A 25,804-nucleotide genomic window follows, 5' to 3' on the forward strand; every position below is an offset into this window, starting at 1 on the left:
TCAAAACTGTTCTATGAAAAGTTATGTTCAACTCTGTGAGTTGAATGCACACGTCACAAAGAAGTTTCTGAGAATGCTTCTGTCTAGTTTTTATGTGAAGATATTTCCTTTTCCACCGAAGGCCTGAAATCGGTCCTAATGTCCACCTGCACATTCCAAAAAAAAAGAAAAAAAGGTTTCAAAGCTACTCTAGCAAAAGGAAGGTTCAACTGTTTAAGTTGAATGCACACATCAAAAAGTAGTTGCTGACAATGCTTCTGTCTACTTTTTATGTGGAGATATTCCTGTTTCCAACGAAGGCCTCAAATTGGTCCAAATATCCCCTTGCAGATTCTACAAAAAGAGTGTTTCAAAACTGCTCTATGAAAAGGTATGTTCAATTCTGTGAGCTGAATGCACACATCACAAAGAAGTTTCTGGGAATGCTTCTGTCTAATTTTTATGGGAAGATATTCCCGTTTCCAATGAATGAATCAAACAGTCCAAATATCCACTTGCAGATTCTACAGAGTGTTTCAAAACTGTCCTATGAAAACATATGTTCTACTCTGTGAGTTGAATACACACATCACAAAGAAGTTTCTGAGAAAGTTTCTGTCTAGTTTTTATGTGAAGATTTTCCCGATTACAACGAAGGCCTCAAATTGGTAAAATTATCCACTTGCAGGATTTCAAAAAGACTGCTTCACAACTGCTCTATGAAAAGGCATGTTCAACTCTGTGAGGTGAATGCAAATATCACAAAGAAGTTTCTGTGAATGCTTCCGTCTAGTTCTTATTTGAAGATATTTCAATTTTCACCATAACCCTCAAAGCGATACAAATGTCCATTTGCAGATTCTACAAAAATAGTGTTTCAAAGCTGCTCTATCAAAGGAAATGTTCATCTCTGTGAGTTGAATGCACATATCACAAAGTAGTTTCTGAGAATGCTTCTGATTTTATTTGAACACATTCCCGTTTCCAATGAAGGCTTCAAAGCTCTCCAAGTATCCAATTGCAGATACTACAAAAAGAGTGTTTCAAAACTGCTCTATCAAAAGGAAGATTCAACTCTGAGAGTTGAATGCACACTACACAAAGAAGTTTCTGATAATGCTTCTGTCTAGTTTTTATGTGAAGAGATTTCCTTTTCCAATGAAGTCCTCTAAGCACTCCAATTGTCTACTTCCAGATTCTACAAAAAATGTGTTTCAAAACTGCTCTATGAAAAGGATGGTTCAACTCTGTGAGTTGAATGCACAGATCACAGAGAAGTTTCTGAGATTGCTTCTGTCTAGTTTTATGTGAAGATGTTGCCTTTTTCACCAGACCTCAAAGCACTCCAAATGTCCACTTGCAAATTCCATAAAAAAAGGTTTCAAACTGCTCTATCAAAAGGAAGTTTCAGCTCTGTGAGCTGAATGCACACATCACAAAGAAGTTTCTGACAGTGCTCAGGTCTTGTTTTTATCTGAAGATATTCCCGTTTGCAATGAAAGCCTCAAATCAGTCCAAATATCCCCTTTCAGATTCTACAAAAACAGTGTTTCAAAACTGCTCTATGAAAAGTTATGTTCAACTCTGTGAGTCGAATGCACACATCACAAAGTAGTTTCTGAGAATGCTTCTGTCTAGAATTTATGTGAAGATATTCCCGTTTCCAATGAAGGCTTCACACTGTCCAAATATGCTCTTGCAGATTCTACAAAAAGAGTGTTTCAAAACTGCTCTATGAATAGTTATGTTCAACTCCATGAGTTGAATGCACACATCACAAAGTAGTTTCTGAGAATCCTTCTGTCTAGTTTATATGTGAAGATGTTCCCGTTTTCAATGAAGGCCTCAAATCATTCCAAATATCCACTTGCAGGTCCTTCAAAAAGAGTGTTCAACAACTGCACTAAGAAAATGTATGTTCAACTCCGTGAGTTGAATGCAAACATTCCAAAGTTGTTTCTGAGAATTTTTCTGTGTAGTTTTTAGTTGAAGATATTTCCATTTCCACGATAGCCCTCAAGGTGCTACAAATGTCCTCTTTCAGATTCTACAAAAAAGAGAGTTTCTAAACTGCTCTATCAAAAGAAAGGTTCAACTCTGTGAGTTGAATGGCCATATCACAAAGTTGTTTCTGAGAGTGCTTCGGTCTAGTTTTTATTTGAAGATATTCCCGTTTCAAACAAAGGCTTCAAAGCCTTCTAAATATCCGCTTGCAGATTCTACAAAAAACTGTTTCGAAACTACTCTATCAAAAGGAAGATTCAACTCAGTGAGTTGAATTCACACTTCACAAAGAAGAAGTTTCTAAGAATGCTTCTGTCTAGTTTTCATGTGAAGATATTTCCTTTTCCACCAGAGAACTCAAAGTGCTCCAAATGTCCACTTTCAGATACCACAAAAAAACTGTATCTAAACGGCTCTATCAAAAGGAAGGTTCAACTCTGTAAGTTGAATGCACACAAAAGAAAGAACTTTCTGAGAATGCTCAGTCTAGTTTTTATGTGAAGATATATCCTTTTCCACTGAAGGCCTCAAAGCGCTCCAATTGTCCACATTCACATTCCACAAAAAAAGGTTTCAAAACTACTCTATCAAAATGAAGGTTTATCTCTTTGAGTTGAATGCACACATCACAAAGAAGTTTCTGACAATGCTTTTGTCTAGTTTTTATGTGATGATATTCAAGTTTCCAACAAAGGCCTCAAATCGGTCCAAATATCCCCTTACAGATTCTACAAAAAGACTGTTTCAAAACTGCTCTATGAAAAGTTATGTTCAAATCTGTGAGTTGAATGCACCCATCACAAAGAAGTTTCTGAGAAAGCTTCTGTGTAGTTTTTATGGGAAGATAATTCCGTTTCTAATGAAGCCCTGAAACGGTCCCAATATCCACTTGTGGATTATACAAAAAGAGTGTTTCAAAACTGCTCCATGAAAACTTATGTTCTGCTCCGTGAATTGAAAGCATACATCACAAAGAAATTACTGATAATGCTTCTGTCCAGTTTTTATGTGAAGATATTCCTGTTTTTAATGAAGGCCCCAAATCTGTCCAAATATCCACTTGCAGGTTCTTCAAAAAGAGTGTTTCACTACTGCTCTATCAAAAGGAATGTTCAACTCTGTGAGTTGAATGCAGACTTCTCAAAGAAGTTTCTGAGAATGCTTCTGTCTGGTTTTTATTGGAAGATATTTCCTTTTCCACCACAACCCTCAAAGTCCTACAAATTGTCCTCTTTAAGATTCTACAAAAAGAGTGTTTCAAAACTGCTCTATGAAAAGAAAGGTACAACTCTGTGAGTTGAATGCATACATCACCAAAAAGTTTCTAAGAATGCTTCGGTCAAGTATTTATGTGAAGATATTTCCCTTTCCACCGAAGGCCTCAAAGCTCTCAAACTGTCCAATTGCAGATTCTACACAAAATGTTTCAAAACTGCTGTATCAAAAGGAAGTTTCAAATCTGTCAGTTGAAGTCACACATGAAAAAGAAGTTTCTGAGAATGCTTCTGTCTTGTTTTTATGTGAAGATATTCCCGTTTCCAACGAAGGCGTCAAAGAGGTCTAAATATCCATTTGCAGATTCCACAGAAAGAGTGTTTCAAAACTGCTCTATGAAAAGTTATGTTGACCTCTGTGAGGGGAATGCACACATCTGAAAAAAGTTTTTGAGAATGCCTCTGTCTAGTTTTTCTGTGAAGATATTCCTGTTTCCAATGAAGGCCTCAAATCTGTCCAAATAAACACTTGCAGGTCCTTAAAAAAGAGTGTTTCACTACTGCTCTATGAAAAGATATGTTCAACTCTGTGCGTTGCATGAAAACATCACAAAGAAGTTTCTGAGAATGATTCTGTCTAGTTTTTATGTGAAGGTATTTCTTTTTACACCAGAGACCTCAAAGAGCTGCAAATGTCCACTTGCAGATTTTACAAAAAGAGTGTTTCAAAACTACTCTATCATAAGAAGGGTTGAACTCTGTGAGTTGAATATACATATCAGAAAGTAGTTTCTGAGAATGCTTCTGTCTTGTTTTTAATTGAAGATATTCCCGTTTCCAATGAAGGATTCAAAGAGCTCCAAATATCCACTTGCAGATTCTGCAAAAAGAGTGTTTCAAAACTGCTCTATCAACAGGAAGACTCAAATCATTGAGTTGAATGCACACATCACAGAGATGTTTCTGATAATGTTTCTGTCTAGTTTGTATGTGAAGATATTTCCTTTTCCACCAAAGGCCTTAAAGTGCTCCAAATGTCCTCTTGCAGAATCTACAGAATGTGGGTTTCAAAACTGATATAGCAAAAGGAAAGTTCAACTCTGTGAGTTGAGTGCACATATCACAAAGAAATTTCTAAGAATGCTTCTGTCCAGCTTTTATGTGAAGATATTCCAGTTTCCAAAGAAGGCCTCAAATATGTCCAAATATCCCATTGCAGATCCTACAAAAACATTGTTTCAAAACTGCTCTATCAAAAGAAAAGTTCAACCCTGTGAATTGAATGAACACATCACAAAGACGTTTATGAGAATGCTTCTGTCTAGTTTTTATGTGAAGATATTCCGTTTCCAACAAAGGCCTGAAATCATTTCAAATTTCCAGTTGCAGGTATCTCAAAAAGAGTGTTTCACAACTCCTCTATTAAAAGGTATGTTCAACTCTGTAAGTTGAATGCAAACATCACAAGGGTATTTCTGAGAATGCTTCTGACTAGTTTTTATTTCAAGATATTTCATTTTCCAACATAGCCCTCAATGTACTAAAAATGTCCATTGCAGATCCGAGAAAAACAGTGTTTTATATCTGCTCTATCAAAAGGAAGGTTCAACTCTGTGAGTTGAATGTGCACATCACAAAGAAGTTTCTGAGAATGCTTCAGTCTTGTTTTTATTTTAAGATATTCCCTTTTCCAATGAAGGATTCAAAGCACTCCAAATATCCACTTGCAGATTTTACAAAAAGAGTGTTTCAAAACAGCTGATCAACAGGAAAGTTCAACTCAGTGAATTGAATGCACACATCACAAACCAGTTTCTGAAAACGCTTCTGTCTAGTTTTTATGTGAAGACATTTCCTTTTCCTCAGAAGTCCTCAAAGTGCTCCCAATGGCCACTTGCATATTCTACAAAAAGAGTATTTCAACTGCTCTATCAAAAAAGGAAGTTTCAACTAGGTGGGTTGATTGCACACATCACAAAGAAGTTTCTGAGAAGGCTTCTGTCTAGTTTTAAGTGAAGATATTCCCGTTTCCAAAGAATGCCTCAAATCAGTCCAAATATCCCCTTGCAGATTCTACAAAAAGAGTGTTTCAAAACTAATCTATCAAAAAGGAGCTTCAATTCTGTCAGTTGAATGCACACATCATAAAGATGTTTCTGACAATGCTTCTGTCTAGTTTTTATTTGATGATGTTTACTTTTGGAGCACTGGCCTCGAAGTACTCCAAATATTCACCTGCAGATTCTATAAAAAGAGTGTTTCAAAACTGCTCTATCAAAAAAAGTTCAAATTTGTTAGTTGAATTCACTCATCAAAAAGAAGTTTCTTAGAATGCGTCTGTCTAGTTTTTAGGTGAAGATATTTACTTTTAGAGCATTGGCCTCAAAGCGCTCCAAATATTCACTTGCAGATTCTACAAAAATAGTGTGTCAAAACTGCTGTATCAAAAGGAAGGTTCAACTCTGTGAATTCAATGCAGACATCACAAAGAAGTTTCTGAGAATGCTTCTGTCTAGTTTATAAGTGAAGATATTTCCTTTTCCAGCATAGGCCTCAAAGTGCTCCAAATATCCACTTGAAGATTCTAGAAAAAGAGTGTTTCATAACTTCTCTAGCAAAAGGAATGTTCAGCACTGTGAATTGAATGCACTCATCACAAAGATGTTTCTGAGAATGCTTCTCTATTGTTTTTATGTGAGGATATTCCCTTTTCCAGCTTAGGCCTCAAAGTGCTCTAAGTATTCACACGCAAATACTACAAAAAGAGTGTTTCAAAGCTGCTGTATCAAAAGGATGGTTTAACTCTATATGTTGAATGCACACGTCACAAATAAATTTTTGAGAATGTTTCTATCTTGTTTTTATGTGAAGATATTTCCTTTTCCAGCATAGTCTTCAAAGCACTCCATATATACACGTGCAGATCCTCTAAAAACAGTGTTTCAAAATTGCTCTATCAAAAGAAAAGTTCAACTCTGGGAGTTGAATGCACCCATCACAAAGAAGTTTGAGAAAACGCTTCTCTCTAGTTTTTAAGTGAAGATATTTCCTTTTCCAGCATAGGCCTCAAAGCGCTGCAAATAACCAATTGAAAATTCTACCAAAAAGGTGTTTCAAAACTGCTCTATAAAACAGAAGGTACAAGTCTGTGAGTTGAAAACACACACCAAAAATTAGTTTCTGAGAAGGCTTCCGTCTAGTTTCTATATGAAGATATTTCCTTTTCCACCAGAGGCACAATCGCTCCAAATATCCACTTGCACATTCTACAAAAAGAGTGTTTCAAAACTGCTCTATCAAAAGGAAGGTTAAACTCTATGACTTGAATGTAGACATCACAAAGAAGTTTCTGAGAATGCTTCTGTCTAGTTTTTATATGAAGATGTTTCCTTTTCCAGCATGGGCCTCCAAGAGCACCCAATATTGACTTGGAGATTCTGCAAAAAGATTGTTTCAAAACTGCTCTATAAAAAGGAAGATTCAACTCTGCATGTTGAATGCACACAGAACACAGAAGTTTGTGAGAATGCTGCTGTCTAGTTTTTATGTGCATATAATTCCTTTTCCAGCATTGGCCTCAAAACACTCCAAATATCCACTTGCAGATTCTACAAAAAGAGTGTTTCAATACTGCTCTATAAAAACAAAGTTTTAACTTCGTTAGTTGAATGCACACATCAAAAAGAAGTTTCTTAGAATGCTTCGGTCTAGTTTTAAGGTGAAGATATTCCCTTTTCCAGCATAGGCCTCAAAGCGCTCCAAATATTCACTTGCAGATTCTACAAAAATAGTGTTTCTAAATTGCTCTATCAAAAGGAAGATTCAACTCTGTGAATTGAATGAAGTCATCACAAAGAAATTTCTCAGAATGCTTCTGTATAGTTTTTAAGTGAAGATATTTCCTTTTCCAGCATAGGCCTCGAAGTGCTTCAAATATCCACGTGCGGATTCTAGAAAAAGAGTGTTTCAAAACTGCTCTATCAAAAGGAATGTTCAGCACTGTGAATTGAATGCACACATCACAAAGAAGTTTCTGAGAATGCTTCTCTCTTGTTTGTATGTGAGAATATTCCCTTTTCCAGCTTAGGCCTCAAAGCGCTCCAAATATCCACTTGCAGATTCTGCAAAAAGAGTGTTTCAAAACTGCTGTATGAATAGGGTGGTTCAGCTCTGTGAGTTGAACGCGTACATCACAAAGAAGTTTCTGAAAATGCAGCTCTCTAGTTTTTATGTGAAGATATTTCCTTTTCCAGCTTATGCCTCAAAGTGCTCTAAGTATTCACATGCAACTTCTTCAAAAAGAGTGTTTCAAAGCTACTATATCAAAAGGACGGTTTAACTCTATAAGTTGAATGCACATGTCACAAAGAAATTTTTGAGAATGCTTCTGTCTTGTTTTTATGTGAAGATATTTCCTTTTCCAGCATAGTCCTCAAAGCGCTCCATATATACACTTGCAGATCCTCTAAAATCAGTGTTTCAAAACCGCTCTATCAAAAGAAAAGTTCAAATCTGGGAGTTGAATGCACACAACACAAAGAAGTTTCTGAAAACATTTCTCTCTTATTTTATGTGAAGATATTTCCTTTTCCAGAATAGGCCTCAAAGCACTGTAAATAACAGATTGAAAATTCTACAAAAAAGGTGTTTCAAAACTGCTCTACAAAACAGAAGGTACAAGTCCGTGAGTTGAAAGCACACACCACAAATTAGTTTCTGAGACGGCCTCCGTCTAGTTTCTATATGAAGATATTTCCTTTTCCACCAGAGGCCGCATTCGCTCCAAATATCCACTTGCAGATTCTACAAAAAGAGTGTTTGAAAACTGCTCTATCAAAAGGAAGGTTCAACTCTATGAATTGACTGCACATATCAGAAAGAAGTTTCTGAGAATACCTCTGTCTAGTTTTTTATGTGAAGATGTTTCCTTTTACAGCATAGGCCTTAAAGGGCTTCAAATACTCATTTGCCGATTCTACAAAAAGAGGGTTTCAGAACTGCTCTATCAAAAGGAAGGTTCAACTCTGTGAGTTGAATGCACACATCAAAAATAAGTTATTGACAATGCTTCTCTCTACTTTTTATGGGAAGTTTTTTCCTTTTCCAGCATAGGCCTCAAAGCGTTCCACATATATACTTTCAAATTCTGCAAAAAGAGTGTTTCAAAACTGCCCTATCAAAAGGAAGGTTCAACTCGGTGAGTTGAATGCACACATCACAAAGAAGTTTCTGAGAATGTTTCTGTCTAGTTTTTATGTGAAGATATTTCCTTTTCCTGGTTTGGCCTCAAATTGCTTCAAATATCCACTTGCAGATTCTAAAAAAAGAGTGTTTCAAAACTGCTCTATCAAATGAAGTTTCAACTCTATAACTTGAATTTAGACATCACAAAGAAGTTTCTGAGAATGCTTCTGTCTAGTTTTTATTTGAAGATATTCCCTTTTCCAGCATTGGCCTCACATCGCTCCAAATATCCACTTGCAGATTCTACAAAAAGCGTGTTTCAAAACTGCTCTATCAAAAGGACGGTTCAACACTGTGAGTTGAATACACATCACAAACAAGTTTCTGAGAATGCTTCTGTCTTGTTTTTATGTGAAGATATTTCGTTTTCCTGCATAGGCCTCAAAGCGCTCCACATATACCCTTGCAAATACTACAAAAAGAGTGTTTCAAAACTGCTCTATCAAAAGGAAGGTTAACGTCTGTGAGTTGAATGCACACATAAGAAAGACGTTTCTGAGAATGCTTCAATCTAGTTTTTATGTGAATTTATTTCCTTTTCCATCATAGGCCTCAAAGCACTCCAAATATCCACTTGCAGATTCAACAAAAAGAGTGTTTCAAAACTCTTCTATCAAAAGGAAGGTTCAACTTTGTTAGTTGAATGCACTCATCAAAAAGAAGTTTCTGAGAATGCTTCAGTCTTATTTGTATGGGAAGATATTTCTATTTCCATCATAAGCCTCAAATCGCTCCAAATATCCAATTGTAGATTGTACAGAAAGGGTGTTTCAAAAAGCTCTATCAAAAGGAATGTTCAACTCTGTAAGTTGAATGCACACATCACAAAGAACTTTCTGAGAATGCTTCTGTCTACTTATCATGTGAAGATATATCGTTTTCAAGCATAGGCATCAAAGCACTCCAAGTATCCACTTCCACAATCTACAAAGAGAGAGTTTCAAAACTGTTCCATCAAAAGGAAGGTTCAACACTATCAGTTTAATGCACTCATCACAGAGAAGTTGCTGAGAATGCTTCTGTCTAATATATAAGTGAAGATATTTCCTTTTCCATCATAGGCCTGAAATCGCTCCAAATATCCACTTGTAGATTCTACAAAAATAGTGTTTCAAAACTGTTCTATCAACAGGAAGGTTCAACTGTGTGAGATGAATGCACTCACCACTAAGAAGTCTCTGAGAATTCTTCTGTCTAGTTTTTATGTGAAGATATTTCCTTTTCCAGCACAGCGCTCAAACGCCCCAATATCAAATTGCAGATACTACAAAAAGAGTGTTTCAAACCTGAACTATCAAAAGGAATGTTCAAGACTATGAGTTGAATTCATAAAGCACAGGGAAGTTTCTGACAATGCTTCTGTCTAATTATGATGGGAAAATATCTCCTTTTCCAGCATAGGCCTCAAGCGCTCCAAATATCCACTTGCCGATACTACAGAATGGGTGTTTCAAAACTGCTCTATCAAAAGGAAGGTTCCACACGGTGAGTTGAATGCATACATCACAAAGAAGTTTCTGAGAATGCTTCTGTCTACTTTTTATGTGAAGATATTTCCTTTTCCAGCATAGGCCTCAAATTGTTCCAAACATCCACTTGCAGATTCTACAAAAAGAGTGCTCCAAAATTGCTCAATCAAAAGATGGTTCAAGTCTTTGAGTTGAATGCACTCATCACAAAGAGGTTTCTGAAATTGCTTCTGTCTAGTTTTTCTGTGAAGATATTTCTTTTTCCAGCATAGTGCTCAAGGCGCCCCAAATATCAACTGGCAGACACTACAAAAAGAGTGTTTCAAACCTGAGCTATCAAAAGGAATGTTCAAGTCTGTGAGTTAAATTCATAAAGCACAGGGAAGTTTCTGATGTTTCAGTCTAATTTTTATGTGAAGATATTTCCTTTTATAGCATAGGCCTCAAGCGCTCCAAATATCCACTTGCAGATTCTACAGAAAGGGTGTTTTGAAACTTCTCTATCAAAAGGAAGGTTCAACTCTGATAGTTAAATGCATAAATCACAACTAAGTTTCTGAGAATGCTTCTGTCTACTTTTCATGTGGATATATATACTTTTTCAGCCTAGGCCTCAAATTGCTCCAAACATCCACTTGCAGATTCCACAAAAAAAGTGTTTCAAAATTGCTCTATCAAAAGAAGGTTCAAGTCTTTGAGTTGAATGCACTCATCACAAAGAATTTTCTGAGATTGTTTCTGTCTATTTTTTATGTGAAGATATTTCCTTTTCCAGCATAGGCCTCAAAGCCCTCAAAACATCCACTTGCAGATTCTATAAAAAGAATGTTTCAGAACTGTTCTATCAAAAGGAAGGTTCAATTCTGTAAGTTGAATGCATTCATCACAAAGAAGTTTCTGAGAGGGCTTCTGTCTAGTTTTTATGGGAAGATATTTCCTTTTCCATTGTAGGCCTCATAGCGCTCCAAATATCCACTTGCAGATTCTACAAAAGGAGTGTTCCAAAACTGCTCTATCAAAAGGAAGGTTCAAGTCTGTGAGTTGAAGGCACTCATCACGGATATTCCCTTTTCCATCAGAGGCCTCAAAGCGCTCCAAATATCCACTTGCAAATTCCATAAAAAGAGTGTTTCAAAAGTGTTCTGTCAAATGGAAGTTTCAACTCTGTGATTTGAATGCACTCATCACCAAGAAGTTTCTGAGAATGCTTCTGTCTAGTTTCTATGTGACGATATTTCCTTTTTCAGCATAGAACACAAAGCGGTCCAAATATCCACTTGCAGATTCTACAATAACAGTATTTCAAAACTGCTCTATCAAAAGGAAGGTTCAAGTCTGTGAGTTGAATGCATAAATCACAGGGAAGTTTCTGTGAATGCTTCTTTAATATCTTTATGTGAAGATTTTCCCTTTTCCGGCATAGTCCTCAAATATCTCCAAATATCCACTGGCATATCCTACAAAAAGTGTGTTTCAAAACTGCTCTATCAAAACGAATGTTCAACTCTGTGAGTTGAATGCACACATTACAAAGAAGTTTCTGATAATGCTTCTGTCTAGTTTTTATGTGAGGATATTTCCTTTTACACCATGGGTCTCAAAGGACTCCAAATATCCCCTTGAAGATTCTACAAAGAGAGTTTTTCAAAACTCTTCTATCAAAAGGAAGGTTCGTCTCTGTGAGTTCAATGCACTCATCACAGAGAAGTTTCTGGGAATACTTCTGTCTAGTTTTTATTTGAAGATATTTCCCTTTCCAGCATAGGCCCCAAAGCACTCCAAATATCCACTTGCAGATACTACAAAAAGTGTCTTACAAAACTGCTCTATGAAAAGGAAGGTTCAAGTCTGTGAGTTGAATGCACTCATAACAAAGAAGTTTCTGAGAATGCTTCTGTCTACTTTTTATATGAAGATATTTCCTTTTCCATAATAGGCCTCAAAGCGCCCAAATATCCACTTGCAGATTCTACAAAGGGAGTGTTTCAAAACTGTTCTATGAAAAGAAACGTTCAACTCTGCAAGTTCAATGCACTCATCACAAAGTGCTGTCTGAGAATGCTTTTGTCTATTTTTTATGTGAAGATATTTCCCTTTCCAGCATAGGCCTCAAAGCACTCCAAATATCCAATTGCAGATTCCACAAAAGGAGTGTTTCAAAACGGCTCTATCAAAAGGAAAGCTCAAGCCTGTCAGTTGAATGCACTCATCATGAAGAAGTTTCTGAGAATGCTTCAGCTTAATTTTTATGTGAAGATATTACCTTTTCCAGCATAGGCCTCAAAGCGCTCCAAATATCCACTTGCAGATACTACAAAACGAGGGTTTCAAAACTGCTCTATCAAAAGGAAGTTTCAAGTCTGTGAGTTGAATGCACTCATCTCAAAGAACTTTCTGAGAATGCTTCTGCTTAGCTGTTATGTGAAGATGTTTCCTTTTCCTGCATAGGTCTCTAAGCGCTCCAAATATCCACTTGCAGATTGTACAAAAAGAGTGTTTCAAAACTGTTCTATAAAAGGGAAAGTTCAACTCTGTGAGTCCAATGCTCTCATCACAGATAAATTTCTGAGAATGTTTCTGTCTAGTTTTTATATGAAGATATTTCCTTTTCCATCATAGGCCTCAAAACGCTCCAAATATGCACTTGCAGATTCTACAAAAAGAGTGTTTCAAAACTGTTCTATCAAAAGTAATGTTCAACTCTGTGAGATGAATGCACTCATCATAAAGAAGTTTCTGAGAATGTTTCTGTCTAGTTTTTATGTGAAGATATTTCCTTTTCCAGCATAGGCCTCAAATCGCTCCAAATATCCACATGCAGATACTACAATAAGAGTTTTTCAAAACGGCTCTATCAAAAGGAAGGTTCAAGTCTGTGAGTTAAATGCCTAAAGCAAAGTGAAATTTTTGAGAATGCTTCTGTCTACATTTTATGTGAAGATATTCCCTTTTCCAGCATAGTCCAGAAAGCGCTCCAAATATCCACTTCCAGATTCTACAAAAAGTGTGTTTCAAAACTGCTCTATCAAAGGAAACTTCAAGTCTGTGAGTTGAGTTCATAAAGCACAGGGAAGTTTCTTAGAATGCTTCTGTCTAGTTTTTATGTGAAGATATTCCCTTTTCCAGCATAGGCCAGAAAATGCTCCAAATATCCACTTGCAGATTCTATAAAAAGTGTGTTTCAAAAGTACTCAATCAAAAGGAAAGTTCAAGTCTGTGAGTTGAATTCATAAAGCACAGGGAAATTTCTTAGAATGCTTCTGTCAAGTTTTTGTGTGAAGATATTTCCTTTTCCATCATAGGCCTCAAAGCGATTCAAATATCCACTTTCAGATTCTACAAAAAGGGTGTTTAAAAACTTCCCTACCTAAAGGAAGGTTCAACTTTGTGAGTTGAGTGCACACATCACAAACAAGTTTCTGAGAATGCTTCTGTCTAGTTTTTATGTGAAGACACTTCCTTTTCCAGCATAGGCCTCAAAGCGTTCCAAATATCCAATTACAGATTCCACAAAAAGAGTGTTTCAAAACGACTCTATCAAAAGGAAAGTTCAAGTCTGTCAGTTGAATGCACTCATCATGAAGAAGTTTCTGAGAATGCTTCAGCTTAATTTTTATGTGAAGATATTACCTTTTCCAGCATAGACCTCAAAGCGGTCCAAATAGCCACTTGCAGTTTCTTCAGTAAGAGTGTTTCAAAATTGCTCTATCAAAGGGAAGGTTCAAGTCTGTGAGATAAATGCATAATGCACAGGAAGTTTCTGATAATACTTCTGTCTTGATTTTATGTGAAGATATTCCCTTTCACAACATAGGCCTCAAAGCACTCCAAGTATCCACTTGCAAATTCTACAAAAAGATTGTTTCAAAACTGCTCTATCAAAAGGAAGGTTCAAGTCTGTGAGTTGAATTCGTAAAGCACAGGGTAGTTTCTGAGAATGTTTGTGTCTAGTTCTTATGTGAAGATATTTCCTTTTCCAAAATAGGCCTCAAAGCTCTCCAAATATGCACTTGCAGATCCCATAAAAAGGGTGTTTCAAAACTGCTCTATCAAAAGGAAGGTTCAACACTGTTAGTTGAATGTGCACATCACAAAGAAGTTTCTGAGAATGCTTCTGTCTAGTTTTTATGTGAAGATATTTCCTTTTCCAGCATAGTCCCCAAAGCTCTCCAAATATACACTTGCAGATTCTACAAAGAGAATGTTTCAAAATTGTTCTCTCAAAAGGAAGGTTCAACTCTGTGGGTTGAATGCACTCATTGCAGAAAATTTTCTGAGAATGTTTCTGTCTTGTTTTTATTGATAATATTTCTTTTTCCAGCATCGGCCTCTAAGTGCTCCACATATCCACGTGCAGATTCTACAAAAACAGTATTGCAAAACTGCTCTATGGAAAGGAAAGTCCAAGTCTGTGAGTTTAATGCACTCATCAAAAGATATTTCTGAGAATGCTTCTGTCTGGTTTTTATGTGAAGATATTTCCTTTTCCAGCATCAGCCTCAAAGCGCTCCAAATATCCACTTGCAGATTCTACAAAGAGAGTTTTCCAAAACTGATCTACCAAAACGAAGGTTCAACTCTGTGAGTTGAATGCACACATCACAAAGAAGTTTCGGAGAAATCTTCTACTTAATTTTTGTAAGAAGATGATTCCTTTTCCAGCATAGGCCTCAAAGCGCTCCAAACATGCACTTGCACATTCTACAAAAGGAGTGTTTCAAAACTGCTCTATGAAAAGTTAGGTTCAAGTCTGTGAGTTGAATGGACACATCACAGATACTTCCTTTTCCATCATAGACCTCAAAGCACTCCATATATCCACCTGCAGATTCTTTAAAAAGAGGGTTTCAAAACTGTTCTATTAAAAAGAGGATTCAACTCTGTGAGTTGAAAGCACTCATAACAAAGAATTTAATGAGAGTACTTCTGTCTAGTTTTTATGTGAAGATATTTAATTTTCCAGCATAGGCCTCAAAGCGCTCAAAATGTCCACTTGCAGACTCTACAAAAGGAGTGTTTCAAAACTGCTCTAACAAAAGGAAGGTTCAAGTCCGGGAGTTGAATGCACTCATCACAAAGAAGTTTCTGAAAACTCTTCTGCTTATTTTTCATGTGAAGATAATTCCATTACCAGCATAGGCCTCAGAGTGCTCTAAATATCCACTTGCAGATTGTACAAAAACAGTCTTTCAAAACTGTTATTTCAAAAGGAAGGTTTAGCTCTGTGAGTTGAATGCACTCATCACAGAGAAGTTTCTGAGAATGCTTCTGTCTAGTTTTCATGTGAAGATATATCCTTTTCCATCGTAGGCCCCAAAGTGCTCCAAATATCCACTTCCAGATTCTACAAAAAGAGTATTTCAAAACTTTTCTATCAAAAGGATGTTTCAACTCTGTGAGTTGAATGCACTCATCACAAATAATTTTGTGAGAATGCTTCAGACTAGTCTTTATGTGAAGATATTTCCTTTTCCAGCATTGGCCACAAATTGCTCAAAATATCCACTTGGAGATTCTAGAAAAAGAGTGCTTCAAAACTGTTCTATCAAAAGGAAGGTTCAAATTTGTGAGTGAAATGCACTCATCACAAGGTAGTTTCTGAGAATTCTTCTGACTATTTTTAATGTGAAGATGTTTCCATTTCCAGCATAGGCCTCAAAGTGCTCCAAATATCCACTTGCAGATTCTACAAAAAGAGTGTTTCAAAACTGCTCTATCAAAAGGAAGGTTCAAGTCTGTGAGTTGAATGCACTCATCACAAAGGAGTTTCGGAGAATGCTTCTGTCCATTTTTTATGTGAAGATATATCCTTTTAAAGTGTACACCTGAAAGTGCTCCAAATATCCACTTGCAGATTCTACAAAGAGAGTGTTTCAAATCTGTTATATCAAAAGGAAGGTTCAACTCTGTGAGTTGAATGCACTCATCACAGAGAAGTTTCTGAGAATGCTTCTGTCTGGTTTTTATGTGAAGATATTACCATTTCCATCATACGTCTCAACGCACTCCAAATATTCATTTGCAGATTCTGCAAAAATAGTGTTTCAAAACTGCTCTATCAAAGGGAAGGTTCAACTCTGTGAGTTGAATGCGTGCATCACAAAGAAGTTTCTGAGAATGCTTCTGTCTAGTTTTTATGTGAAGACACTTACTTTTCCAGCCTAGGCCTCAAAGCACTCCAAATATTCACTTGCAGATGCTACAAAACGAGTGTTTCAAAACTGCTCTATGAAAAGGAAGGTTCAAATCTGTTAGTTGAATGCAGTCATCATAAGGAAGTTTCTGAGAATGCTTCTGCTTAGTTTTTATGTGAAGATATTTCCCTTTCCAGCATAGGCCTCAAAGCACTTCAAATATCCGCTTGCAGATTGTTCAAAATAGTGTTTCAAAACCTTTCTGTCAAAAGGAAGGTTCAACTCTATGAGTTGAACACAGTCATCACAGAGAAGTTTCTGAGAATTCTGCTGTCTAGTTTTTATGAGAAGGTATTTCCTTTTCCATCATAAGCCCCAAAGTTTTCCAAATATCCACTTGCAGATACTACAAAAAGAGTGTTTCAAAACTCCTCTAACAAAAGGAAGGTTCAAGCCTGTGAGTTGAATGAACACATCCCAAAGTAGTTTCTGAGAATGCTTCCATCTAGTTTTTATGTGAAGTTATTTCCTTTTCCAGCACAGGCCTCAAAGCGCTCCAATATCAACTTGCAGATTGTACAAAAAGAGTGTTTCAAAACTGTTCTATCAAAGGAAGGTTGAATTCTGTGAGTTGAATGCACACATCACAAAAAGTTTCTGAGAATGCTTCTGTCTAGTGTTTATGTGAAGATATTTCCTTTTGCAGGATAGGCCTCACAGCGCTGCAAATATTTACTTACAGATTCTACAAAAAGAGTGTTTCAAAACTGTTCTATCAAAAGGAAGGTGCAACTCTTTGAGTTGAATGCACTCATCACAAAGAAGTTTCTGAAAATCCTTTTGTCTATTTTTTATGTGAAGATATTTCCTTTTCCAGCATAGGCCTCAAAGCCCTCCAAATATCCACTTGCAGATTCTACTAAAAGAGTGTTTGAAAACTGCTCTATCAAAAGGATGGTTTAAGCCTGTGATTTGAATTCGCTCATCACAAAGAAGTTTCTTAGAATGTTTCCGTCAATTTTTTTGTGAAGATATTTCTGTTTCCAGAATAGGCCTCAAAGTGCTCCAAATATCCACTTGCAGATCCTACAAAAAGATTGTTTCAAAACTGCTGTATTAAAAGGAAAGTTCAAGTCTGTAAGTTGAATGTGTAAAGCACAGTGAAGTTTCTGAGAATGATTCTCTCTAGTTTTTATGTGAAGATATTTCCTTTTCCAGCAAAGACCTCAAAGTGCTCCAAATATTCAGTTACAGATACCACAAAAATGGTGTTTCAAAACAGCTATATCAAACGGAAGGTTCAACTACGTTAGTTGAATGCACTCATCACAAAGATGTTTCTGAGAATACTTCTGTCTAGTTTTTATGTGAAGATGTTTCTTTTTCCAGCATAGGCCTGAAAGCGCTCCAAATATCCACTTGCAGATTTTAAAAAAGGTTGTTTCAAAACTGCTGTATCAAAAAGAAGTTTAAACTCTGTGAGTTGAATGCACTCATCTCAAAGAAGTTTCTGAGAATGCTTCTGTCTTGTTTTTATGTGAAGATATTAACTTTTCCAGTATACGCCTCAAAGCGCTCCAAATATCCACTTGCAGATTCTACAAAAGGGTGTTTGCAAACTGCTCTATCAAAAGTATGGTTCAACTCTGTGAGTTGAATGCACACATCACAAAGAAGTTTCTGAGAATGCTTTTGTTTAGTTTTTATGTGAATATATTTCCTTTTCCAGCACAGGCCTCAAATTGCTCCAAATATCCACTTGCAGATTCTCCAAAAATGGTGTTCCAAAGCTGCTCAATCAAAAGGAAGATTCAATCTGTGAGTTGAATACAATCATTACAGAGAAGTTCCTTGGAAAGCTTCTTTCTAGTTTTTTGTGAAGATATTTCCTTTTCCATCATAGGCCTTAAAGCGCTCCAAATATCCACATGCAGATTCTACAAAAAGAGTGTTTCAAAACACATCTATGAAAAGGAAGGTTCAACTGTGTGAGTTGAATGCACTCATCACAAAGAAGTCTCTGAGAATGCTTCTGTCTAGTTTTTGTGTGAAGATACTTTCTTTTCTAGCATATGCCGCAAAGCCCTCCAAATATAAATTGTTGATCCTACAAAAAGTGTGTTTCAAATCTCTTCTATCAATAGGAAAGTTCAACTCTGTGAGTTGAATGCACTCATCACAGAGAACTTTCTGAGAATGCATCTGTCTAGTTTTTATGTGATGATATTTCTTTTTCCATCATAGGTCTCAAAGTGTTCCAAATATAAACTTAAAGATTTAACAAAAAGACTGTTTCAAAACTGTCCTATCAAAAAGAAGATTCAACTCTGTGAGTTGAATGCACTCATCACAAAGCAGTTTCTGAGAATATTTCTGTCTAGTTTTTGTGTGAAGATATTTCCTTTTCCAACATAGGCCCAAAAGCACTCCAAGTATGCACTTGCAGATTCTACAAAGAGAGTGTTTCCAAAGTATTCTATCAAAAGGAAGTTTCAACTCTGTCAGTTTAATGCACTCTTTCTGAGAATGCTTCTGTCTAGTTTTTATGTGAAGATATTTCATTTTCCCGCATAGACCTCAAAGCGCTCCAAATATCCACTTGCAGATTGTACGAAAAGGGTGTTTCAAAACTGCTCTTTCAAAAGGAAGGTTCAATTCTGTGAGTTGAATGCATACATCACAAAGAAGTTTCTGAGAATGCTTCTGTCTAGTTTTTATGTGAAGATATTTCCTTCTCCAGCATTGGCCTGAAAGCGCTCCAAATATCCAATTGCAGATTCTACAAAAAGGGTGGTTCAAAACTGCTCTATCAAAAGTAAGCTTCAACTCTGTGAATTGAATGCACACATCACAATGAAGTTTCTGAGAATGCTTCTGTTTAGTTTTTACGTGAAGATATTTCCTTTTCCAGCTTAGGCCTCAAAGCATTCAATCTATCCACTTGCAGAATCTACTAAAAGTGTGTTTCAAAACTGCTGATTCAAAAGCAAGGTTCAACTCTGTGAGTTGAATGCACACATCACAAAGAAGTTTCTGAAAATGCTTCTGTCTAGTTTTTATGTGAATATATTTTCTTTTATAGCATAGGCCTCATAGCGCTCCAAATATCCACCTTCAGATTCTACCAAAAGAGTTTTTCAAAACTGCTCTATCAAAAGGAAAGTTCAACTCTGTGAGTTGAATGCACTCATCACAAAAATGTTTCTGAGAATTCTTCTGTATAACTTTTATGGGAAGACATTTCATTTTCCAGCATAGACCTCATAGCGCTCCAAATATCCACTTGCAGATTCTACAAAAAGAGTGTTTCAAAACTTCTCTATCAAAAGAAAATTTCAACTGAGGGAGTTCAATGCACTCATCACAGAGAAGTTTATGGGATTGCTTCTGTCTAGTTTTTATGTGAAGATATTTCCTTTTCCATTATAGGCCTCAAAGCACTCCAAATACACACTTTCACATTCTACAAAAAGAGTGGTTCAAAATCGTTCTATCAAAAGGAAAGTTCAACTCTGTGAGTTGAATGCACTCATCAAAAAGAAGTTTCCGTTAGAGCTTCTGTCTTCTTTTTATGTGAAGATATTTCCTATTCCAGCATAGGCTTGAAAGTGCTCCAAATATCGACTTGCAGATTCTACAAAAGAGTGTTTCAAATCTGCTCTATCAAAAGGCAGGTTCAAGCCTGTAAGTTGAATGCATACATCTCAAAGAAGTGACTGAGAATGCTTCAATCTAGTTTTTATGTGAAGTTGTTTCCTTTTCCAGCAAAGGCCTCAAAGTGCTCCAAATAATAACTTGGAGATTCTACAAAGAGAATGTTTCAAAAGTGTTCTATCAAAAGGAAGGTTCAACTCTGTGAGGTGAATGTGCACATCACAAAGAAGTTTCTCAGAATGCTTCTATCTAGTCTTTATGTGAAGATATTTCCTTTTGCAGCATAGGTCTCAAAAAGCTGCAAATATCCACGTGCATATTCTATAAAAAGAGTGTTTCAAAATTGTTGCATGAAAAGAAAAGTACAACTCTGTAATTTGAATGCACTCATCATAGAGAAGATTCTGAAAATGCTTCTGTCTAGTTTTTATGTGAAGATATTTAATTTTCAATCATAAGCCTCAAAGTTCTCCAAATATCCACTTGAAGATTCTAAAAAAAGAGTGTTTCAAATTTCCTCTATCAAAAGGATGGTTCAAGTCTGTCAGTTGAATTCAGTCATCACAAAGAAGTTTCTTAGAATGCTTCCATCGAGTTTTTATGTGAAGATATTTTCTTTTCCATCTTAGGCCTCAAAGCGCTCCAAATATCCACGTGTAGATTCTACAAACAGAGTGTTTCAAAACTGCTGCATCAAAAGGAAAGTTCAAGTCTGTGAGTTGAATGCATAAAGCAGAGGGAAGTTTCTGAGAATGCTTCTCTCTAGTTTTTATGTGAAGATATTTCCTTTTCCAGCATAGGCCTCAAAGCACTCCAAATATCCACTTGCAGATTCTACAAAAATGGTGTTTCAAAACTACTATATCAAATGGAAAGTTCAACTCCATTAGTTGAATGCACTCATCACATAGAAGTTTCTGAGAATGCTTCCATCTAGTTTTTATGACATGATATTTCCTTTTCCAGTATAGGTCTCAAAGCGCTCCAAATATCCACTTGCAGATACTACAAAAAGGGTGTTTTGAAACTGCTCTATCAAAAGTAAGGTTCAACCCTGTGAGTTGAATGCACACATCACAAAGAAGTTTCTTAGAATGCTTCTGTTTAGTTTTTATATGAAGATATTTCCTTTTCCAGCATAGGCCTCAAAACATTCCAAATATCCACTTGCAGATTCTACAAAAAGTGTGTTTCAAAACTGCTGTTTCAACAGAAGTTTCAATTCTGTGATTTGAATGCGCACATCACAAAGAAGTTTCTGAGAATGCTTCCGTCTACTTTTTATGTGAAGATATTTCCTTTTCTTGCATACGCCTCATAGCGCTCCAAATATCCACTTTCAGATTCTGCCAAAAGAGTGTTTCAAAACTGCTCTATTAAAAGAAAGTTCAAGTCTGTGAGTTAAACGCATTCATCATAAAGATGTTTCTGTGAATTCTTCCGTCTAGTTTTTTGTGAACATATTTCCTTTTCCAGCTTAGGTCTCAAAGCGCTCAAAATATCCACTTGCAGATCCTACAAAAAGAGTGTTTCAAAACTATTCTATCAAAAGAAAGGTTCAACTAAAGGAGTTCAATGCACTCATCACAGAGAAGTTTCTGAGAATACTGCTGTCTAGTTTTTATGTGAAGATATTTCCTTTTCCAGAATAGGCCCCAAAGCGCTCCAAATATCCACTTGCAGATTCTCCAAAAGGAGTGTTTCAAAACTGCTCTATCAAAAGGAACGCTCACCTCTGTGAATTGAATGTGCTCATCACAAAAAAGTTTCTGAGGATTCTTCTGTCTACTTTTGATGTGAAGATATTTCCGTTTCCAGCATAGGCCTCAAAGTGCTCCAAATATCCACTTGCAGATTCTACAAAAACAGGGTTTCAAAACTGCTCTATCAAAAGGAAGGCTCAAATCTGTGAGTTGGTTGAATGCGCTCATCACAAAGAAGTTTTGGAGAATGCTACTGTCTAGTTTTAATGTGAAGATATTACCTTTTCCAGCATAGGCCTCAAAATGCTCCAAATATCCACTTGCAGACTATTGAAACAGAGTGTTTCAACACTGTCCTATCTAAAGGAGGGTTCAAATCTGAGAGTTGAATGGACTCATCACATAGAAGTTTCCCAGAATCCTTCTGTTTAGTTTTTATGTGAAGATGTTTCCGTTTACAGCATAGGCCTCAAAGAGCTCCAAATATCCACTTGGAGATTTTACAGAAAGGGTGTTTCAAAGCTGCTCTATGAAATGGAATTTTAAACTCTGTGAGTTGAATGCAGTCATCACAAAGAAGTTACTAATAATGCTTCTGTCTAGTTTTTATTTGAAGATTTTTAATTTTCCAGTATAGTCCTCCAAGCGCTCCAAATATCCACTAGCAGATACTACAAAAAGGGTGTTTCAGAACTGCTCTATCAAAAGTATGGTTCACCTCTGTGAGTTGAATGCACATATAACAAAGAAGTTTCTGAAATGCTTCTGTTTTGTTTTCATGAGAAAATATTTCCTTTTCCATCATAGGCCTCAAACCGCTCCAAATATCCACCTGCAGATTCTACAAAAAGTGTGTTTGAAAACTGTTCTATCAAAAGGAAAGCTCAACTCTGTGGGTTGAAAGCACTCATCATAGAGAACCTTCTGAGAATGCATCTGTCTATTTTTTATGAGAAGATATTTACTTTTCGAGCATAGGCCTCAAAGCATTCCAAATATCCACTTGCAGATACTACTAAAAGTGTGTTTCAAAACTGCTGTTTCAAAAGTAAGGTTCAACTCTGTGAGTTGAATGTGCACATCACAAAGAATTTTCTGAGAATGCTTCTGTCTAGTTTTTATGTGAAGATATTCAATTTTCTAGCATAAGACTCATAGCACTCCAAATATCCACTTTCAGATTCTACCAAAAGAATTTTTCAAAACTGCTCTATCAAAAGGAAAGTTCAAGTCTGTGAGTTGAATGCACTCAACACAAAGATATTTCTGAGAATTCTTCTGTCTAGTTTTTATGTGAAGATATTTCCTTTTCCAGCATAGGCCTCAAGGGCTTCAAATATCCACTTGTAGATTCTACAAAAAGAGTGTTTCAAAACTGTTCAATAAAAAGAAAGTTTCATCTCAGGGTGTTCAGTGCACTCATCACAGAGAAGTTTCTGAGAATACTTCTGTCTAGTTATTATGTGAAGATATTTCCTTTTCCATCATAGGCCTCAAAACGCTCTTAATATCCACTTTCAGATTCTACAAAAAGAGTGTTTCAAAACTGTTCTATCAAAAGGAAGGTTCAACTCTATGAGTTGAATGCACTCATAAAAAAGAAATTTTCGTGAATGCTTCTGTCTTGTTTTTATGTGAAGATATTTCCTTTTCCAGCGTAGGCCTCATAGCGCCCCAAATATCCACTTGCAGATCCGACAAAAAGACTGTTTCAAAACTTCTCTATCAAAAGGAAGGCTTAACTCTGTGAGGTGAATGTGCTCATCGCAAAGAAGTTTCTGAAAATGATTCTGTCTAATTTTTGTGTGAAGATATTTCCTTAACCAGCATACGCCTCAAAGCACTCAAAATATACACTTGTAGATTCTACAAAAAGAGTGTTTCACAACTGCTCTATTTAAAGAAAGTCTCACTTCTGTGAGATGAATGTGCTCATCACAAAGAAGTTTCTGAGAATGCTACTGTCTAGTTTTTATATAAAGATATAACTCTTTCCAGGATAGGCCTCAAATCGCTCCAAATATCCAACTGCAGATTCTACAAAAAGAGTGTTTCAAAACTGTTCTTTCAAAAGGAAGGTTCAACTCTGAGACTTGAATGCACTCATCACATAGAAGTTTATCAGAATGCTTCTGTCTAATTTTTATGTGAAGATATTTCCTTTTCCATCATTGCCATCAAAGCACTCCAAATATCCACTTGCAGATTTTATAAAAGAGGTGTTTCAAAACTGCTCTTAAAAAGCAAAGTTAAACTCTGTGAGTTCCACTCACTCATCACAAAGAAGTTTCTGAGAATGCTTCCATCTAGTTTTTATGTGAAGATATTTACTTTTCCAGTATAGGCCTCAAACACTGCAAATATCCACTTGCAGAGCCTACAAAAAGGGTGTTTCAAAACTGCTCTATCAAAAGTATGGTTCAACTCTGTGAGTTGAATGCACACATCACAAAGAAGTTGGTGAGGATGCTTCTGTTTCCTTTTTATGTGAAGTTATTTCCTTTTACTGCATGAGCCTCTAAGCGCTCCAAATATACACTTGCAGATTCTGTAAAAACAGTGATGAAAAACTGTTCTATCAATAGGAAGGTCCAACTCTGAGAATTTAATGCCCACATCATAAAGAAGTTTCTGAGAATGCTTCTGTTTAGTTTTTCTGTGAAGACATTTCCTTTTCCAGCATAGGCCTCAAAGCATTCCAAATATCCACTTTGCAGATTCTACTAAAAGTGTGTTTCAAAACTGCTGTTTCAAAAGGAAGTTTCAACTCTGTGAGTTGAATGCACCCATCATAAACAAGTTTCTGAGAAAGCTTCTGTCTAGTCTTTATGTGAAGATATTTCCTTTTCCAGCAAATGCCTCATAGCACTCCAAATATCCACTTTCAGATTCCACTAAAAGAGTATTTCAAACTGCTCTATCAAAAGGAAAGTTCAATTCCGTGAATTGAATGCACTCATCACAAAGATGTTTTTGAGAATTCTTCTGTCTGGTTTTTATGTGAAGATATTTCCTTTTCCAGGGTAGGCCTCAAAGCGCTCCAAAAATCCACTTGCAGATTCTACAAAAAGAGTGTTTCAAAACTGTCCTATCAGAAGAAATTTTCAACTCAGTGAGTTCAATGCAATCATCACAAAGAAGGTTCTGAGAATGCTTCTGTCTAGTTTTTATGTGAAGATATTTCCTTTTCCAGCATAGGCCTCAAAGGGCTACACATATCCACTTGCAGTTTCTACAAAAAGGGTGTTTCAAAACTCCTCTCTCAAAAGGAAGGGTCGATTCTGTGAGTTGAATGCTCACATTGCAAAGAAGTTTCTGAGATTGCTTCAATCTAGTTTTTATGTAAAGTTATTTCCTTTTCCAGGATAGACCTCAAAGTGCTCAAAATATCCAACTGTAGGTTCTACAAAAAGAGTGTTTCACACCTGCGCTATCAAAGGGAAGTTTCAACTCTTTGTTTTGAATACATAAAGCACGAGGAAGTTTCTCAGAATGCTTCTGTCAAGTTCTTATGTGAAGATATTCCTTTCTCCAGTGTAGGCCTCAAAGCACTCCAAATATCCACCTGCAGATTTTACAAAAAGTGTGCTTCAAAACCTCTTTATCAAAACGAAGGTTCAAATCTGTGAGTTGAATGCACTCATCACTAAGAAGTTTCTGAGAATGCTTCAGTCTAGTTTTTATGTGAAGATATTTTCTTTTCCAGCATAGGCTTCAAATCACTCAAAATATCCACTTGCTGATTCTGTAAAAAGGTGTTTCAAAACTGCTCCATCAAAAATACTGTTCAACTCTGTGAATTGAATGCACACATCAAAAATAATTTTCTGAGAATCCTTTTGTTTAATTTTTATGTGAAGGTATTTCCTTTTCCAGCATAGGCCTCAATGAGCTGCAAATATTCACTTGCAGATTCTACAAAAAGTGTGTTTCAAAACTGCTCTATCAAAAGGAAGTTTCAACTCTTTGACTTCAATGCACTCATCACAGAGAAGTTTCTGAGCATGGTTCTGTCTAGTTTTTATGTGAAGATATTTTCTTTTCCATCATAGGCCTCAAAGCTCTCCAAATATCCACTTGCAGATTCTACAAAAAGAGTGTTTCAAAACAGTTCTATGAAAAGGAAGGTTCAACTGCATTAGCTGAATGTACTCATCACAAAGAAGTTTCTCAGAATACTTCTCTGTAGTTTTAATGTGAAGATATTTCCTTTTCCAGCAGAGGCCTCAAAGCGCTACAAATATCCACTTGCAGATTCTACAAAAAGGGTGTTTCAAAACTGCTGTATCAGACGTCATGTTCAACTCTGTGAGTTGAGTGCACACATCACAAAGAAGTTCCTGATAATGCATCTGTTTAGTTTTTATGTGAAGATATTTCCTTTTCCATAAAAGGCCTCAAAG

The sequence above is a fragment of the Pongo abelii genome, chromosome 16, assembly GCF_028885655.2.
Source record: "Pongo abelii isolate AG06213 chromosome 16, NHGRI_mPonAbe1-v2.0_pri, whole genome shotgun sequence".
Taxonomy (NCBI): domain Eukaryota; kingdom Metazoa; phylum Chordata; class Mammalia; order Primates; family Hominidae; genus Pongo; species Pongo abelii.